The following is an 18,324-nucleotide window of genomic DNA, read 5'->3' on the forward strand; positions in this document are numbered from 1 at the left end:
CTAGAAGAGCTAATTAAAAACTGTATAATCTGAGCTCTGCCAAAATCAAGGCTATAAAGCCTCACACAGCACTTTGAGTCCCAACCTTTTCCTTGGGTTGTAGGCAGGAGGCAAAGTAGAAACATGGAAGAAAAAAAAAAAGATTTTTATGTACAGGAATAAAATTGAAGCACCTGAAGCCTGACTAATCAGGTGACCTTCTACAATGGAGCACATCAATAGACAGGAAGAGGATGTCATCTACCTGGACTTCTGGTAAGGCCCTTGGTATGATCCTCCACAACATTCTTACCACTAAACTGGTGAGATATGGGTTTGATGGACGACTGATGGATATGGAATTGCTGGATGATCATGTCCAAAGAGTTACAGTCCAAGTGCAAACCAGTAACAAGTAATATCACTCAAGGGTACATACTGGGACCAGTACTAGTTAGTATCTTCATCAACAACATAGAGTGGGATCAAGTGCACTCTCAGCAAGTTTGCAGATGACAGCAAGCTGAGGGGTACAGGCGATTTGCTAAAGGGAAGGGAGGCCACACGCAGAGGGCCCTTGGCAGGCTTGAGGAGTGGGCCCATGCAAACCTCATGAAGTTCAACAAGGCCAAGTGCAAGGTACTGCACGTAGGCTGGGACAATGCCCAAGACCAAAGCAGACTGGAGGATGAAGGGATTGAGAGTAACCCTGCTGAGGAGGACTTGTGGATACTGGTGGATGAAAAATAGGGCATTAGCTGGCAATGTACTCTTGCAGCCCAGAGAGCTAATGATATCCTGGACTGCATTAAAAGAAAATTTTTATGATGAGGGTGGCAAGATACTGAACAGGTTGCCCAGAGAAGCTCTGAATGCCAAAAAGTGTTCACAGCCAGGTTGGACAGGATTTGAACAACCTGATCTAGCAAAAAACATCCCTGCCCATGGCAAGGGGTTTGGTCTAAACGATCTTTAAAGGTCTCATCCAAACCATTCCAGGATTCTGCGATTCCAAGATGCTGCAGCAAGTTACTTGAGCAGCTCAGCTTATCAGCTGATACCAATAAAGGAGACATTCACACAGCTTAAAGTCTTCTGATTTATTTCTTGGACACTACACAATTCATTTGAAAGTAGCTGCTTCTGTAACGCAGCAGTGATACAGTTTCTATGTTAACAAGTAATTATTCTTGTACAGAATAATTCCTAACCTACAAAAACATGTATGCCTAAACTGACTTGTGACACAGGCAAGAAACACCAACTGTAAAAACATACAGAATATTTTCGTACTTGGACATTTGTACAGAATGATTTAAGAGGAAGAGCAGTTTCTTCTCCCTTCATGTCTATTACCAAATAGAGAGGCCTGTTGGCCTGTTCCACCTTGGGGGTGGGGTGGGGGTGGGGGTGTCTCTTTCTTCCCTCTCTCATGCTTCCAGTTCCAATGCCCCACGCTGGTTGTTCTCCTCAGCCCCCAAGTAGTTTGCTCTGGATATAGCCGTAAATGAAAGCACAGCCTGAGTTAACGTATGCAGTGGTACACTATATGGCCCAGAATTTTATGTGCTCTTCAAACACAACATAAAGTAAGGTTTCCAACCTCCCACCAGATCTGAATTGCAGCACAGACTCTGAAAACTTAATGTACAAAAAGGAAAAGATCTGTAACATACGATAGCCCAGGTCCCCTCGCATGTCCCAAGAAGCGAGTTGCAGAACTAACAATGGCACTAACAAATCTAAAACCCCTGATGCTTAGGAGGGGAAAACCTTTTCCAGAAGGTGATGCTGTTGTGGATGACGCAGTCTACCACGAAGGACAGAAAGGACATAGGCAGAATGATACTGGCTGTGGAAACGGGTGTTGTGTAACAGCCTAGCCTGCTTTCCACCAAAGTGCAGGATACAGAGACTATGGAAAAAACCTGAAATGGGGTCTGAAGAAAACAGAACCCAGGCTATGGAAAAAAAAAAAAAAAATTAAATGGGGACAGAAAAAAACCAGGATCCTGTAAATAAATTTCAAAGTGTCCATAACTTATTATACTAATCTCCATTTCCAGTAGGCACCCTTTTAATTTGCAGAAGGCTGTAACTTCCAGTTGTCCTAACAAGAATGATCAACAACCAACACTTACCCAGATCACTGTGACCTGTGCAAATTCAAATTAACATCTGAGTTTGAATCTGGGAAAGCAGGCACTAGCCTGGATTTCTGATTTCCCAGGAGACTGCCACCGACACTGGGATTTTCTGCTGCAGTGACTGCTCTCACATGCTCTTAAAACTACAGGAGTTCTAAACAGAAGAGCACAAATTGCCCTCCGATTTCCATCTCAAAAAACTCTAACCAAGTCTACTGCTAAGTTCATTTGCCTTATGGAGAGAGACTAGTGTTCCCTGTAGTTTGAAAATGAGAACACTAAGCAGCAGATAACATTTAAACAGAAAAGGTAAAGACTGGCAGGAGATGAAAGAAAGCAGAAACTCCCAAGATAACAACTGCTCTCAGTAGCATGTCCTTTTATAAAAGCTGGTTTATGTTTTGCCAGAAAGGCAGCTTTTGAAAACTGTACAGATCACGAAGTAAGCAATAGCTGGCCAGACTGTGACACACAGTTTCATATACAACACCTGAACAGATTTCTTCAGTAAATGCAACAGGAGTGATGGGTCCAGAACAAGGAGAAAGAACCAGTTCCCCACGCAGAGAAGCTTTACCTTAATTCCAAAGCTATTATGTCCCCGTTTTATTCCAACAGTGTCAGAGCACCTCACTTTCACATTTCTCATGTTTTTTTGCAGAACGATTATTCTACTTTATTGTAATTTTAGTCCCCATTTTCATGGAAAATAAAGTACACAATATCAAAAATCTGCATCTAAGAACCAGGAACTCAGTATTCTTTTCACATACACAGCTTCATAACAATCCTATGAAGCAGGACACAAAATCTTAGTCCTGTTTACAGACAATGAGCAACTTTAATTGCTTACTGTACACTGTATCACAAAGAAAGTAGTTCGCAAAATACACAAAATTTAAATCCAGCTGGTGACATCTATTTCCATCTTGTATTTCCTTTCCAAATACACATTCTCTCTAGAGATATGCATGGAAGTGTTCAGATCCATTCCATAAGACGACCCAAAAAAATTTCAATCCCAGCAGCTGAAAAGAAAACAGCTGCAGTGTCCCAGTACAGTGCAGACCACTACCACTGGACTGATCTACTGAGCAGAAACAGATTTTATCCCATTCCCCATCTCCGATAGCATCCAACAGGGTTTGTGCTTCAGTGGAATGAGATTATACTGGTGACATGGGTGGATCACCTCTCCACTCAGAATCATATGTAATAGGATATAATGAAAAACTGCTTTTTACTAGACTGCCTAGTCCTTTAACAGGCCACATCTCAAGGGTTAACAGATGATGCTTCCTTATAATACTGTTTTTAAAAGGGTACAATCTTTTTAGACCTGACCTCCGCCTCCAAAGTAGCATATACCTTTTGCCAATTAAAGTAGGACACTGATCGACAAAGGTATTGACATCTCCAACTCAGAATTCGGCAGTTTCTTCCAGAAGGAGAGCCCTTTGCTAACCTCCGATTAATTTTTCAGTACCAGTACTCATTTCTCACCGAGTGCTACATGTATTCAAGCAATACACTGCACTGAAAGAACCCTGCAAGTGACATCATATGTAACAGAGCAAGAGTAACAGCAGATCTGCTACGGTATGCTCTTGGACTTTGCTAACACCTTTGTCGTTAATAGTGTAAACAAAAAAGTGCCATTTTCTTGCACATACTGGTTTCCTAACAGTACACTCTTTAAAGTGGCTGAAAGGCGTAACACACTAACAACGTGCTGGGATAGTCTGTCCCTGATTACATGACTGCTGAACGGCATACACCTGTTCCCCAAGACAAAACCCTGGTCCACCTGGAGAACTCTGCTAAATGTAGTCCAGGTTTTTAAGCTGCTTCTTCAGACTGAAGTAATCGAGGTCAATGAAACTGTATTACGGACTTCAACAGGAGAGCCAGAAAACACTCAGAACAAGTGTTTGGCTCATTGCAGCAAATCTTCCAAATCACTTTACTCCTACAGTGTCACAACAGTACCTCTAATATGATACCTAGGAAGTTTGAAAGAGTGCAAAGAAATCATCAATACAGCAATAACCCACTTCGCAGGGTGCTCACATCTTAACTTTTTCCTCTGAACAAAGCACTATTTGGAGACAGAAGAGGGATAGCCTTCTTCAGCCCCTGTGTAGCCTCGATCGGCCTGCAGTTTAAAATGCTTTCAACATACATACGCTAGATAATGCAAAGATGAAACCACAAATCCCTGTTCAGTACCAAAGAGTCATGTTCCAGTCACTATCCTGTATCCTTTTTATGACTATAGCCACTATCAAACCAGTATGGCAGTAAGTCCTTAGATGGATTGTACTGCTGGTGTAATGTAATACTCCCAAAGGCTGTGTTCAGCCTGCAAACAGAATGTTAACACAACATCTCCAAGGGGTTTACGAGCTACCAGAAAGGCCATGTCTTCTGTACCAGAACCAGCTTAACGAGCTCATTTTATTGGCTTATAAATGCTTAGAACATCTCAGCTTATGTAGAACTGGCATAACAGTACAGTCCACGAATATCTGCAGGGCCATGCTTAAAAGTTACAGACCTGGTCATACAAATTCATTTCTAACCAGAAGTGCCATTTAAATCAATGAGATAATTCCAGGGAGCACCAAAGGACCAGCACATTGTTCTTGTTCATATTGAAACAGTATTTAGAGAGTTGCAAGTACTCAAAACTTGTGGGATGGCCTTTTCAAAATGGACAATGGTTATATTAGCAGCACAGTAAATACTTTACAGACAAGTAAAGCAGCAAAGTCTACATAGAGTGATTTTTCAGTCCAAGAATATATTCTTGAACCCCTTCAGTTTTACAAAAATGTCTTTTTGGTCTACAAGACACAAAACTGAAATGGGTAAGGCTGTGGGACCAGCTTAAGGAAGAAAAATTATACCGGCAATCAAAACAGCATTCCAAGCTGTGGCTACCACAATACCCTGTAAAATCTGGTCCTCAACTTTGTTTTGAAGTACCAAACTGTCAGCAGAATCAACTTTTAACAACATTGTTTTCTTGATTACCTGACTTGGAGGAAAAAGTCGTTCTAAATCAATACAATGTATTCAGCGGTGTCATGGGACCCCCAAAACAGCCAGATGCTCCAACCTGACCTCTTTATATCTGTACTTCAGTGCTTGCAAGGAAATGGTGCAAAAGAGTAAAAGCCCATACCCCATCACTGGTCTATACTCTGACCTAAGTCTGTACAGCAGAAGTCAGTTTTCATACTAAAAGGTGAAATTTATCTCTGCATCTTGCATTTTTTGCTGTTAAAATGCCTTCACAATGTTTTCTGTATATATTATAGAGGGAACTGCTTGACATGCATCCTTATTTGTAGTGACCTGATGAATGTCACTCACACAGGACAAGTGAAAAACCTGTATGTTATAGGGCAATGAACCCATTACACTTTAGTGAGAGAGCAATCCAAGAAAATAACTTGAATCCTAAGCTGCATCGTAAGTGCAAAGGGTATGGCAGACTAGGACAAACAGGAAAGTGGAAAAAATAATAAACTCAGAGGAGAAAGTTGAATCATTAATATTCCTAGCCCCAGTCTGACTGATCTCCCAGCAAGTTTTAGAAGGACAGAGATTCTTAAAACCCTCTTCTTGGTGAATTCCCATATAGCAGAAACAGCAGCAAAGGACTAAATACTGCAAGATGAGGCCCCACAACCACAGAACAGTAACAGTAACATTGTGCTTAATGGACTGACAGCAGCAACTCCCACCCTGGCAATGCTGCTTTGGCAGCCTTCAGCAATCACTTCCAGGTAGCTGCTCTGCCACTAAGTTTAAGTCTCAGCATGCTTGGAGTCCCAAGCCTTCTCCAAATTTCCTGAAAGCTCTTTAACTAAAACGCTTGATGGAATAAGCCAAGTAAGAAACAGGCTACAAAAGGCAATTACTTTTCCATTTTGACTACAACCATATCTGCAATACAACAGAAGATGAACTAGAGATATGAATTTTTTATAAGGATGAAGCATTCTGAAGACATTGGCTTATTTACCTTTCAGAGTCAAAAGAAAGGCTCAGAACAGCCACTGAAATGCATGCTTTACAGGAACATTTGTAAATGGCCTGTTTTTCCTTTGAACCTAAGGTAAAATATATCAGAATAATCGAAAAATAAAACATAACAAGGAACAAAATGTCAAAATTATGATCTTTAGTACTTTGAGTCCATATTGTCAGGGATGCACATTGCTGCCTTTGGCACACTGTGGCCAGAAACATCACATTAATAATAAATGCCAGGACTATAAGGTCAAACAAGATGGAACTTGTTCCATTGCCCTTTCTATAACGAAGAAACAGAAGAGTCAGTTCTCACAGGTTTTATTTATATACAGTGTAAAACTGCTTATTTGCAATTCCACCAAGTTTTGTTAGCCTGTTTTGCATTTGGTCAGGTGAATAACGTGGAAGTGTGGTTTACTATCATTATTGGCTTCTGGAATGTGTACAGAAATTGAACAGGAATGGTATTAATAGCAAAGAAACTAATGAGAGAACAAGGAGCTCCCATCTGGAAGTGAGAAGTATTAATATAACGATACTGCCCAAGCGATCCCTCTTAGTCTTCTCCCCACCTGACACTGTGCACCTGTTGTACACAAAAGTCTCCTTCAAAATAAAGCAGATTCTCTAACAAAGCCAAGACCTGAGGAAAGAAGTGCACAGATTAGGCCTGACACTGATTAATGTTTCCACAGGACCCATAAATGTTTACAAGCAGTAAATGAAATTCTCTGAAAGGACCAGAAAGGTTCCACTTGCCACGGTCAGGTATCACAGTGCTGTTCTGGATGGGCACTTAAAAATAACCACATATTGTGGCAAAGGGCCCCACGAGATATGGGTTGCAGTCTGGCCAATGGCCAAAAGACTAGTGTAAAGTGGCCAAAGCCCTGTTTAGATCCATCTCCTCAGAGGCAGTGGCTGGAGGAAAAGTACAAGTCAGTATTGGCCCCCTCCAGAGGCAGAATCCTATCCTCCTGCATTGAAGGTACCTGGTAACATCGCCTGAAACAAGTAGTATACTCCACATAAACTTAATATCCCTCCGTTTGTCTCAATTTGTGACGTTTTTTTCCTCAGAACTGCATATAGGCTTCCTGACTTTACAGGTATTGTCCCCATAAGTTGGCCAGTCTGACCTCGTGGCTAGTAGTTTATTACCAAAAGTAACCATTTTAACTGAGCTCTGAGGCCCAGCCAAAGATCTTGGGAGCACGAGTCAATCAAAACCAAGTCCCAGTTGCCCAAAATGCCTAGGCAATGTGCACAGTAACTCCAAGCCCCAGTGAGACTGTATACCCATCCTGCTAGATGAGGAATTGTTTGCTTTGAGGAGTAACATTTGAGAGATTGCCAAAGATCTGTACTGTCACAGCTCAAAGAAGCAACAGCTCATATCAGGAATTTGTAGGCTGGTTGCCACCACAGGAATACCCACTGACAAAAGTCTGAACAAATTCACAGCACATCCTTTAATGTATGTATCTGTGCCAGTTCTGGGCTACAGTAGGTCATAAGAAGCATGAGATCAGAACCCAAACAAAAATGACTACATCTCATGGTACCAGTCATTAGAGATCTGACTGTAATTAGACAGATGGAAGCAGAAAGCAAGCTTTTATTGCTTGTTTCCGCTCTCTCAAGAATACTTCAAGAAATCTCTTCTTTCAAATGCTTGTACACTGTGAAAAAGGAATTGGAAAACAGCACCACCAGAAAAAGAAACAAGTTTTGTTGTAGCAATAGTGCATGTAAGAATTACCGAGATGTCATGTCCAGCACAAACAGAGCAGTCTAGCATGATAAAGTACTCAGGTACTCCCAGGTGGCACAAAGATATTCTTACATACTTAGTCTTGCCTGAAACTACACGAAGGGGTTCACCTCATTTCAATCTCTCCTGATCTTCCCATAACAAGATGTGCCAATTTTCTGCCAGCTGTTCTAGACTTACACATAGCTAGTAAAGCTCTTTTCCTCAAATTTGCTGGTGTTCCCAGCAGGAGCAAACCTACAGCTAACCAGAATTACTTTGTACAAGCAGCATCATGGGTGATGAGTAAAAAAAGTACAAAACCCAATAAACTGATGAAGTACAAAGCATCTAATGTGTCAGGTAGCTTTTAACAGGTCTTTTTGCTTTGCTCCATGGGACAGAATGACTACCTCCTGCCTCGCCAGAGCTCCAATTGAAATCCCACAGGATCCACTTGTCACAGCACTCTCCAAACTATCACACTGCAACAAGGTCTGTTACCATCTCATCCAGCACACTCTTCATACAGTCCCTCTGCTGCCTTCTCCTTGTCTCGCCTCATCCAGGGCCCACTCTCTCTCTTCTCTCTGCTTCTTCCTTGGCTGCTCCCTCTTCGCTGGCTCTCAACCACTTAACAGAACCACCACAGCTGCACCTTATCTACATCGGCCAGCCCCCGCCCCTGAAGCCAGCCCACAGTTGTATATTATCAATGCTAATTAACCCAGCTTCATTCCACTACATCCACTAAGACACTTTTAGGTTCCTAACACATTCTTTTGACTGTCCTGCTCCAACATGTTTCCCCTCCCTGGAACAACACTGGGAAATTATGGGAAATCTGACATAAAGAAACCTGCCAATTTGGGAAGAATAACATTACGACTAAGCCTGGCACCATGTATTTTCATATTGCTTCATCGTACATGACATCCAACTTCAGCAAAGAAGTCGGCATTGTACAGTACTTTCCAGCTGCTAAGCAGCTCGACTGTCAGCGCACTTCCACACCTGCTGTTAAGGGCCAGTATCACAAAGAACCAGTCCTCATAACTGCTCTCCCTCCAAGTTTGACACCTGTTAGCTCCAAAACCAAGGGAAGGTAGCACTAAGGCAGTGAAAACCTCCTTTGCTTTAAGATGTTTTCTGATCACATTTACCACGTTACAGAAAGCAGAATGTGCCTACAAAAGAAAAAAGGCTGGAAGGCAGTCCACGGGGCAGTCTTTTTTGCCTGTTTCCATTAATTGGTTTCAAACCCATTTAAAAAAACAACCAACCAACCAACCTCACTCTACAAAGAAGCCACTGTCACAAAATAACAGTCCAAAATAAAGGAATTATGACCCTGTTCTAAACAAAGGCGAATATCCAGGTCTCAGTTCCTCAACAAGTTCTCTATAAAACATTGTGCAACCCTTGGCAACTTTTAATTTGCATTACAGCCTGTCCTTGTACAGATTAAGGTTCTCCCTTACTTTCTGGTATATAACAATCAGTAAGGGCAACAGAGAATTAACCTGGAATCAGAGGCAGCAGAAGTAGCAGAAGACTTCAGAAGTAAAGCAGTGAGGCCAAATGAGAAAAAAAATGGGATTTTTCAATTTCCCACTACCGCATGGCAACCACATTCCTATCACAAGGTAAGCCTCCAGGAAGGTAACTTGTACTATTAAGAAAGCAACCACATGGGTATCTTTGCAGGAAACATAACCCATATTCACAACAGTTTACTCACTTTAGGTTTCATAGACATACCTGGTTCTCCTACACAATTTAAATTGCCAAACATTATGTACAATCTTGGGGGTGGAGGATGAAACTGGAGGGAACACATAACCCTATTTTGCTTTCATTTGAAATGCCCCGGTTCCTGGACATCAGCAATACATCACTAATTATTCTGAAACATCCAGGAGTAAAGGTGATGTTGTTTCTGGACAATGACAGAAAGAATATCAAATCACTTGCAACATTACCAAGCTAGGACCAACAGCTACAGTTTTGGCACTGACCAGATCAGCACCGCTGGATCCCAGTACTGCCTCTGCCGAGTGCCACGTAAACTCTTACCTGGAGGTGCCCCTCAGACTTGCACGTGTTTTCAACGCTGCTGTTCTGCTCAGCCCACAACCACCTGGAACAGAGAAAATAACCACAAGCACCAAGCTGAATTTCAGCCACAGAGACCTAGGCTTATTCTTGTGCAGAGGTCAGTTACTGGTTTAAAAACGGAGCCCAATCCAGTTTTCTCACTTCTCAAATAAAAAGTGAGAAGCTGGTTCTACCCAGCTGAAAGCCAGGTGGCAAAATGAAGGAAGCAAACTCAGCAGCGCCAGCAGTTGACTTCGCTACAGAATTTAACATCAGAAGCCTGAGGGGTCCAGTTCAAGGGATTCAATATTTTTAGTTAAGACAATGCTAATTCCTTGCACAGATTTGTGCTAATTACTCATCAAAATCTGCAGTGTCCCTGAAAAGTATCTTCCACCCTGAATGATCAACTCTACTACCACAAACATACTCAGAATATTAAACCCACGGGTTTAGGAGGCAAGCAACCTCTCCTAGGACAGGCCTGACTGCTCACATCGGTGCAAATGAAGCGCAAAGCACCAACGCCCCAGCGGAGAATTAAGCAGCCGCAGCCCCTCAGCCGCCCGAGGGCAGCCAGCCGCCCTCCCCAGGTGCCTGCCCCGCCGCCCAGACAAGCGCCGCCCGAGGGGGCCCAGGCCTGCCCGGCCTGCTCCCCATTGCTGGGCACGGAGCGGGCCAGCCGGCCGGCCCCGCACCTCACCGCGCTCTGGAAGGTTCTACAGCCACGGCAGGGGCGCCAAAATGGCGGCAGGAGGGTCGGTAGCTGTGTCCTTGCGCACGGGCGCTTTTTGGTCGCCGTCTCTGGGAGGGAGAGGGGTGTATGTGTTTTGTTTGGCTTCTCAGTTATTTCCTGTCAACAAATGCAGGTCTTCAGAAAAGTAGTTCTTAAACCAGAGGGAAAAATTGGCTGGTCTCACCCTTCTGCTGGCCCTTTCCTTCCCCTGGCAAGCTGCTGGAAAATGGCTCTTCTGCCAGAAATGTTGTGTGGAAAAGGAACGGTTCTCCTAGCATGGTTATTTGCCACACAGAAGAGTGGCCTGTGCAGTCCACTAGCCTAGGTTGCAGGCTTCACGGTAATGTAGCAATCTGTGTGGGGAAAGCATGGGATCTGAATCAGAAATTTAAAGAAAGGAGAAACCTAAATAAACCTGAGCTTCAAAATGGCAGTCGTGCTTTCTGCTTGATGTCCTGAGAATAAGGAAAATGGCCACTTGGCTCTTGCGCTGCCATCGGGTCCCAGCGAGGAACAGAGTGAGGCACTGTCGCTTTGCCTTTCATAGCAGGGTCTCTTGCAGTCTGGAGCAGCGTTCTGTCCTCTGTCCCCTTGGCGAGGGACAGCAGCAATGTCATTTCTCTGTGGGACAGGTTCCTTTGTTTCTGGAAAGCATATACTCGTATTTCATTTCTCTGGGAAAGAACAAAGGCAGTTTCTCCGCGGGGATTTAATTTTAGATCTCTCTTCAGTCCCCTGACTTGCTTAGGCTATTGCTCTGGGCAACGGATCAGTCTATGGGAAAGAGTGTAATGAAAAGCTCTCGTTGGTGAGGGCTGTTACAACAAGCAGGAGGCTCTGGGGGAACACAGTGAAAAGCTAACAGAGCACAGGAAAAACACTGAAGGGAAAAAAATCTTTGTTGGCCAAGATAACGCTGTATTTCATTTTCACCTATAAATCTGCAGCCTGTATTCCGTCCCAGTACCATGGGAGATAACATCATAATAAGTCTGGAAGGGAACTCCACAGGTTATCTAGGACATCCTTTGCAGGATTAAAAGTGTCTAATTCAGATGTGCAGCGTCAGAGTTCACTACTCCTTTTCCCACAACTTGCTGTTTATTCACACCCCTCAGTCTTAATTGAGGCAATCTGAAAGATTTCACAGAAACGAGTGAATTTGTTTCATTAAGTAATTGCAGAAAGTTCAGCCTGAGTTTGTAAACCCCTTTAATGATGCTAATCACCTCCTTATTGCTGTCTGTGTTGACTTGCAATCCTGGCTTTGCTTACAATTTAAATGCACAGTGTGTCTTACCTCTAGGTGAAGTTAAAGTCTGCGCTGTGCTGCCCCAAACCAAAGAATGAGGGCTGAAAAAAATGACGACTCCTCACACATCGGTATTGACTAGTTACAACCTTCCGTCACATGCACCCCAGCTGATTGGGGACAGTTACAGGATCAGGGCAGTTCTGCCCTGTGCAAGAACCTACACTGAGCTGAATGCCCTCTTCCCCATCCTAAGAGGGAAGCCCAGAAGCCCTGAATGCTTTTTTTTTCTGTGTGTTTGCCTTGGCCTGCCTTGAAAATAGTTATGTGTTAGCGTATTTGGTTGAGATTGTGCCATTTTAAAACTTGAGAGCAAAATTCTGTGACTAACCCAGCAGACTTGCATTTCCTCTTCCTCGAGCATCTGAAATGGCTTTTCTATTTGAGATGTATTGTAAGCATGTCCTATAAGGGGCAAAACAAAGGCACCTACCATTATGCAATTTCAGTTAACATATTAAAAAGAAGAAAGCTGTTCGCAAGAAATAAGAGGTTTCTCTTGGCAGTAGATCTTTTCATTTAACCTTTTAGGTTTTAACGCACAGAGATCCACAGATGGTCACAGTGCTGCTGTGATACAGGCAATCCATGGCAGAAAACCCGAGCTTTCAGAGAGGGTTCATTGCAAACCTGTGTTGTGTTATGTGTAACACTCTGCAAATGATCCTAATAGTCATGGAAATGAGTTCCATTTGGCATGAATCATAAGAGCTGCTAAGTGAGGGCCTCTAAAATGGACCTGTTAGGAAAGACAGAAGTAATGAGCCATTGTACCTTTTTTTTAAAGCTCATTAAAGTGGGACAGCTGTTGTTTAACAGTTAACTGCAGGAAATAAATGCCAAGAGTAACAGATACTGCAGTTAAGTAAGGCTGCCTGCCTGCCCTTTATCTGAGTAATTTGGATATCGTACCTGAAGTAGCACACAATCGAAGGCTGGTATTTTTTGGAAACTGTCTCCTAATGACAGGTATGGCTGTTACTAAGAAGGTAGCAAATGTGTCGCAGTAAGGACCCCAAAAGACTTCTTGGAGAACTTCCAGCGCTGGCAGGCCCAGCACAGCTAAGGTAGCATGCTGTCTGCCATTTCAGACCCAATATAATCACGATGGCTGGAACCTCTGGAGCGAGCGTCGCTAAACCACATGCAACGTGCTGCCCATAATCCCTTCCCACATTTCCTATGGCCACAGGAAGCTTATGCTGCAGGTGGGCAAACACTGTGCTTCTTGCTTTTGTTGCTAGTCAAGGCAGTGTGCTGTTGGGCGTTGCCTCCTTTCCCTTCTTGGTGAAGAATGAACACTAAGCTGATTTTATCTTCATAATATATCAGCTTGGGCGTCCAGCTATAGCTGGGAGGCAGGAGCTGTCACTTGAATCCTTGCAAGCAAGGGCAAGAAGCACAGCCAGATGTCTGCTGCTAGGGTTCTGGACAACAGGCTACTGAATTACAGCGTGAGAGGGAAGGCACCATTACCCTTCCAGCAGCTGTTAACAGGAGCAGTGGGAGCCGTGTTCTGAATGAAGCCACGCGTGCTTGGTGCGCTCTGAGCATCCTTTCTCACTCAGACCTCTGAGGAGGAAGAATACCTTGTTTGAGATGTTTGCAGACCTGCAGTAATGACTAAGCTATTCCTTCCTAAAAAAAACCCAGGCAGCTTGAGGCAACAAAAAGCATTTATAATCAAAACGTTTATAATCCAAGAAAACTTCATAGGTGTTTTCAGAGTGTGTGTGCCAGAATTTTGAGGGTCATATTCTAGGAACAAACTGTTCCTTAAACCAAGAAATTAAACAGTTTATAAAACTGCTGTGCCTTCAGCCCTCAGCCGTGCTCTGCTGGCTGTTTCAGGGCATATAAAACAGCTCAGCTTTATCCCTGCTCATTTCGTAGTTGGGGGACAGTGAGAAGTAACTCAGGGGTATGACTTACTTCTGTGCTTCTACAAGTACTTCTGACCACACAAAATTTGTATGAGAATCCAACATTTTAGCACCTATGTCCTTTGGTAGATACTATCCCACCACTTGCTGGTACTGCCTAAATGAAGTGGGGAAGAGGTGCCTTTCATAAGGACCTAAGGAAAACTATAATGATCCCAAATACTGGAGAAATATGCTTGTTTGGAGGGGAACACCTGTATATTAGGCCCTGAGCTTTGCTGCTACCTGCCGTACTTGACAGTAGGATTAAACCAGCATTGTTTAAAGAAAGATCTTTGAGATTCTTTGCTATGACTCAGAAACCTTACCTAGAGCTTGGAAATCTTAAACAAACTGGCACTGTCGTGAATGCAGTTTCACACACTGTCATATGTTAACATTGACTGTTAGCTGTTAGGCCAAGTAAATGCCATTTATTAATTGCTTTATCCCTGCATGATCACAAAACAGAAGTAAGCAAGGTACACATTCACCAGGCACCTTGGCCAAAAAATGAGGCATTCCAAACAAATAAACTGCTCTGTCTGTGTCTTAGCATACTCAAAATATATTTGTCTAAGCAGGAGCAAGGTGTATGGTAGATCTCACCATTCTTGGGGAATAAATGCTGCAGAGCAAAAAATCTCAGTTTAGTTCACTAAAGTACCTTAAGTCTTCACTCGTGAGCCAGATGTAGTCATGCCTCCAATAATATTCTATCACTGAATGCTTTTATGGGTTAAACAGTATTTTGGATCAGTTCAACATCAGTTCTCCATAAATAAGTTTAGCGAGTCTCTTAATTTAACATTGGTGAGGATGAAGGAATTCAAATGCACACCTGTAGGGACACTGTAACCATGCCACAGAAATGTAGATGGTCCAGACAAGATGCTATAGGAGTATTTTCTGTCTTCATGATTTCAACCTCAATGAGGTTGTCATTAAGCAACCTATTCTATTAGCCATCCTGAAACGATAAATCTAATCAACCAGAAGCATTCAGCATGTCACTAAAATGTGTGCTTCCCGTGGGATTTGCAGGCTAGGAAGATATTTCAAAACAAGGAAGATGCACAGTCATCCTGAGTTTCTTTTTAGAGAACAGTCATCTTCACATTCAATGTTAATGCCATTACAGGACTGAAACAATTTCTAGCACATACTGTTATAGCCCAATATGATAGGCATCACATGGCAGGAAGAGGATTCAAAGCCCTATTTTTGAAAGAGGCTGAAACCTCTACAGGGCATATTAGACTATTCAGTCACCCTCTCGCAATCAAGTTAATGCCTCTGAGGCACTCGGCATCACTCAGGTCACCGCTGATATGAATCTCATGGGGCACACCAATGTGAAAGAATATTCCAAAATAGGAAAAAGAATATATCACATAGATATTCAGAACAAGACAATTTCTTTCACAAGGACCATTGTCAAAAAACATTTATCTCAGCGTGTCCATTACCATTTCAAGTCAGATTTGTATACCCCACTACAGCAGGTACCAAAAAGAGATAAGTAAGACTCAGATGTGTATTTGCAAAGGTGCCTGCTACCTCGACACATGAAGCAGAATTTAAGTCTTCAGCCGACACACATGCATTCGAAAGAGGAAAGAGGCCGGTGAGACAAGTAAAGCTCGTTTTTCCAAAGTGCTTTTATCAAACAGGTTCCAGCATAATGTGCCCATTGCAGAGAGATTTCCAGCCCATGCATCACTGTGTAAGTACCGCACATAAGGAGTGGGGCACAAACCAAGCCTCAGAAGCAAGCTGCACACTGGTATAAATCAGTCAGCCTACCTGAAACAGTTGGACACTCAAGAAACCCCCAGAACCCCAGGCATCCATGTTGTCTACAACTATGCCTCCCCAGGGAGTCACGGTGAGTAGGAAATCTGCCTTGCTAGTCAGAACATCAATTTCATGGGCAAATCTATCCTCACCCCTCTTTTGAGCGTGTCAGGTGCTCTGACAAGGTAGACAGCCAGGTCTGAAGAGCCTGTGCTGCACTTCCCCGCACCAGTAGGAGTGCGGAGGACCTAAAGCCATGTCTCAGTGTCCCTGTTCTGGGACCGCACCAGCAGTGACAAAGCCATGTGCCCATTCATGTCCCTATGCAACAGGCAGCTGTTTTATTCCAGAAACATAGTTGAATGCAGGTGCTGTGGTCTCTGTTTTTGCTTCTGTTAGTCCTCGGGGAAGCAAGTTGTTAGGCAACATTTGGTACTTCATGCAGCATCACCGTGCAAGTTCCATTGCCTATCATTTCATCATGACACATCTTTGTTTTTTCACTCCAAGGGGAAAAGCTTGCAACAGGAATAGCCAGTCTGAACATAGCATAGGATGTATATACACTGTCATACTCCGTGGCAATGGATTAGGCAGTAAGGAATGAAAAATCTTTAAAAACTCCTTCTAATAAATCATACATTGTTGCCAACTGAAAATGTGATCGCATTAAGGCTGTGCTAACATGGCTCTGAGGCAGCGTGTGTTTTCTAGCCCTATTGGACTCATTTATCCCAAGTTTGTTTGAACTACCTCATCTGCTAATAGCAAGTCCCAGCAGATTGCATTATATTACCATGAAACATTACCCTGGTGCCAGTTGATGTTCCCTCAGCTCTACAAGTTCAGAGGGGAGTCTCAGACTTCTCTATGCTTGGGCACAACCTTACCTTCTTGCTTCTGTGGTTTTTCCAAGCCTTGCATACAGTCATTAAATTTCAGCTGGGTGCAAGTATGAAGAAACGAAGATAATAACAAAGAGTTATTTTCTTTGTATGTATATCTCCATACAAACAAGTATGGAGAAACAAAGAAAGAGACAAAAGCTTTATGTGACTTTTATCTTCATTCCTTCCCTTAGCACTGTTTCAAAATCCCTTACCTCCCTGTGCTCCCTGAGGCTAGAATAATCCAGATGTCAGCACTGGCACTGCTGATACAACAGGCTGATAATAGTTGTTGTCTCTCCTGGTATGCTGTGGTCTGTCTTTTCTAGGAGCCAGACAACTAAGGCAAGAGTAAATTCAGTGCTGAAACACCTCTGAATTCAGATGCCAGTGAGACATAAAAGGTTTAAGCACAAGTATGTGAGTGCAGTTGTCTATAGCTCAGTGAGAAATAATCCAGAGCAGCAGACCCAGACCCTGGGGCTTTCCCGACCTTTGTAATGAGAGCTGGGGGTGCAGATCCAGCAGCCCCACAGAACTGTCACAGCTTCGCTCCCTTTTCTAGTTCCCTGCTGTTCCAGCTTTTCTTAGTCTACAGGACTTCTGAATGGCCGTCTTTGTTCCTAAGACTAGAAATCATATCATGCAGATGGAGCAAAGCCCTGCTGTGTCCGAAGCCACAGTGAAGGTTACAACAGCAGTCCTTAGCCCAGTCCAAGCTCTTGTATGCTGCTTAATCATGCTGCACTGTTGTGGCCAAGCACAAGAAGCTGGACTTGCTACTATGAAAAGCTGGTGATAACTCCTGTGACCCGATAGCTTGAGGCCATACACAGACCCAAGGACCTGCCAGTGTGACATGTAATTCCCTCATCTTTATTACAGAGCTGCTGACCATGAAGCAACTAGCTCCCTAGTGACTGTAGCCAAGTAAAATCAATGAGGAGCAGGCATCAGCAGAGGACTGGAATAAACAGAACCACTTAAAAAGGAAGATATTTGACTGTAATGAATCTGTTCAACTGTGGAAGATGCATAGAAGGATTGAGATGAAGTTAATTGTGGTTCACTAGGTAGAGCTTCTTCAGCCTCTGCTTTGCTTTGGTACCCTGCTAGGTTGCACGCACAGCTGTATTAATGCATTTATACATTTAAGAGCCCTTATTCGATATGTCACTAACTGTTCCCTCTTTAGTTGCTAGAGGGGTGCCTTTTCTGTGCATGAGATCCTGGCTTTTGATAATTACTCTTTCTGACACGAGCAGGAGTTCCTCCATCACTCTATTACTTCTTTCAAAAGAGCTGGCACTTCAATACCTTTTTCTTTGCACCTTCTGCTAGCCAGACCCAATCTGATCCGTATGTAATTATTTGGGGGTGTGTGTGTAAAGAAGCATTACTACTGTGCCATGAGAAAAGTGGAGAGCCTTCGTTCATTATGGAGCAGACAGCTGACGGTGACACAGACCAAGCAGAAGCTAGCCAGACATTTTATAGGAAAGCAGTCCATTTTATGCGCGGCAGTATGGACGGACCGTGAAGTCTCTTGTGCCACCTGCTGGCAAGCACCGCGAATTACAGCTTCCCAAGAACGGGGACGGTGTCGGCTCTTGGCTGGAATACGGAGCTCAGGTGCTCAGGTGCTGGAAA

The 18,324-nt window shown here is 43.3% G+C and overlaps 1 long non-coding RNA gene across 1 annotated transcript in view; it reads right to left on the reverse strand.

Moving 5' to 3' along the window:
- The window catches only part of LOC129784904 (uncharacterized), an 86,391-nt gene that overhangs the window by 192 nt on the left and 67,875 nt on the right, over nucleotides 1–18,324 (reverse strand). The window contains exon 10 of the long non-coding RNA XR_008748133.1: nucleotides 10,000–10,063. This is a non-coding gene — a long non-coding RNA (uncharacterized LOC129784904). The remainder of the gene's footprint in view (nucleotides 1–9,999; nucleotides 10,064–18,324) is intronic.

Source organism: Falco peregrinus, chromosome 7 (assembly GCF_023634155.1).
Source record: "Falco peregrinus isolate bFalPer1 chromosome 7, bFalPer1.pri, whole genome shotgun sequence".
Taxonomy (NCBI): Eukaryota; Metazoa; Chordata; class Aves; order Falconiformes; family Falconidae; genus Falco; species Falco peregrinus.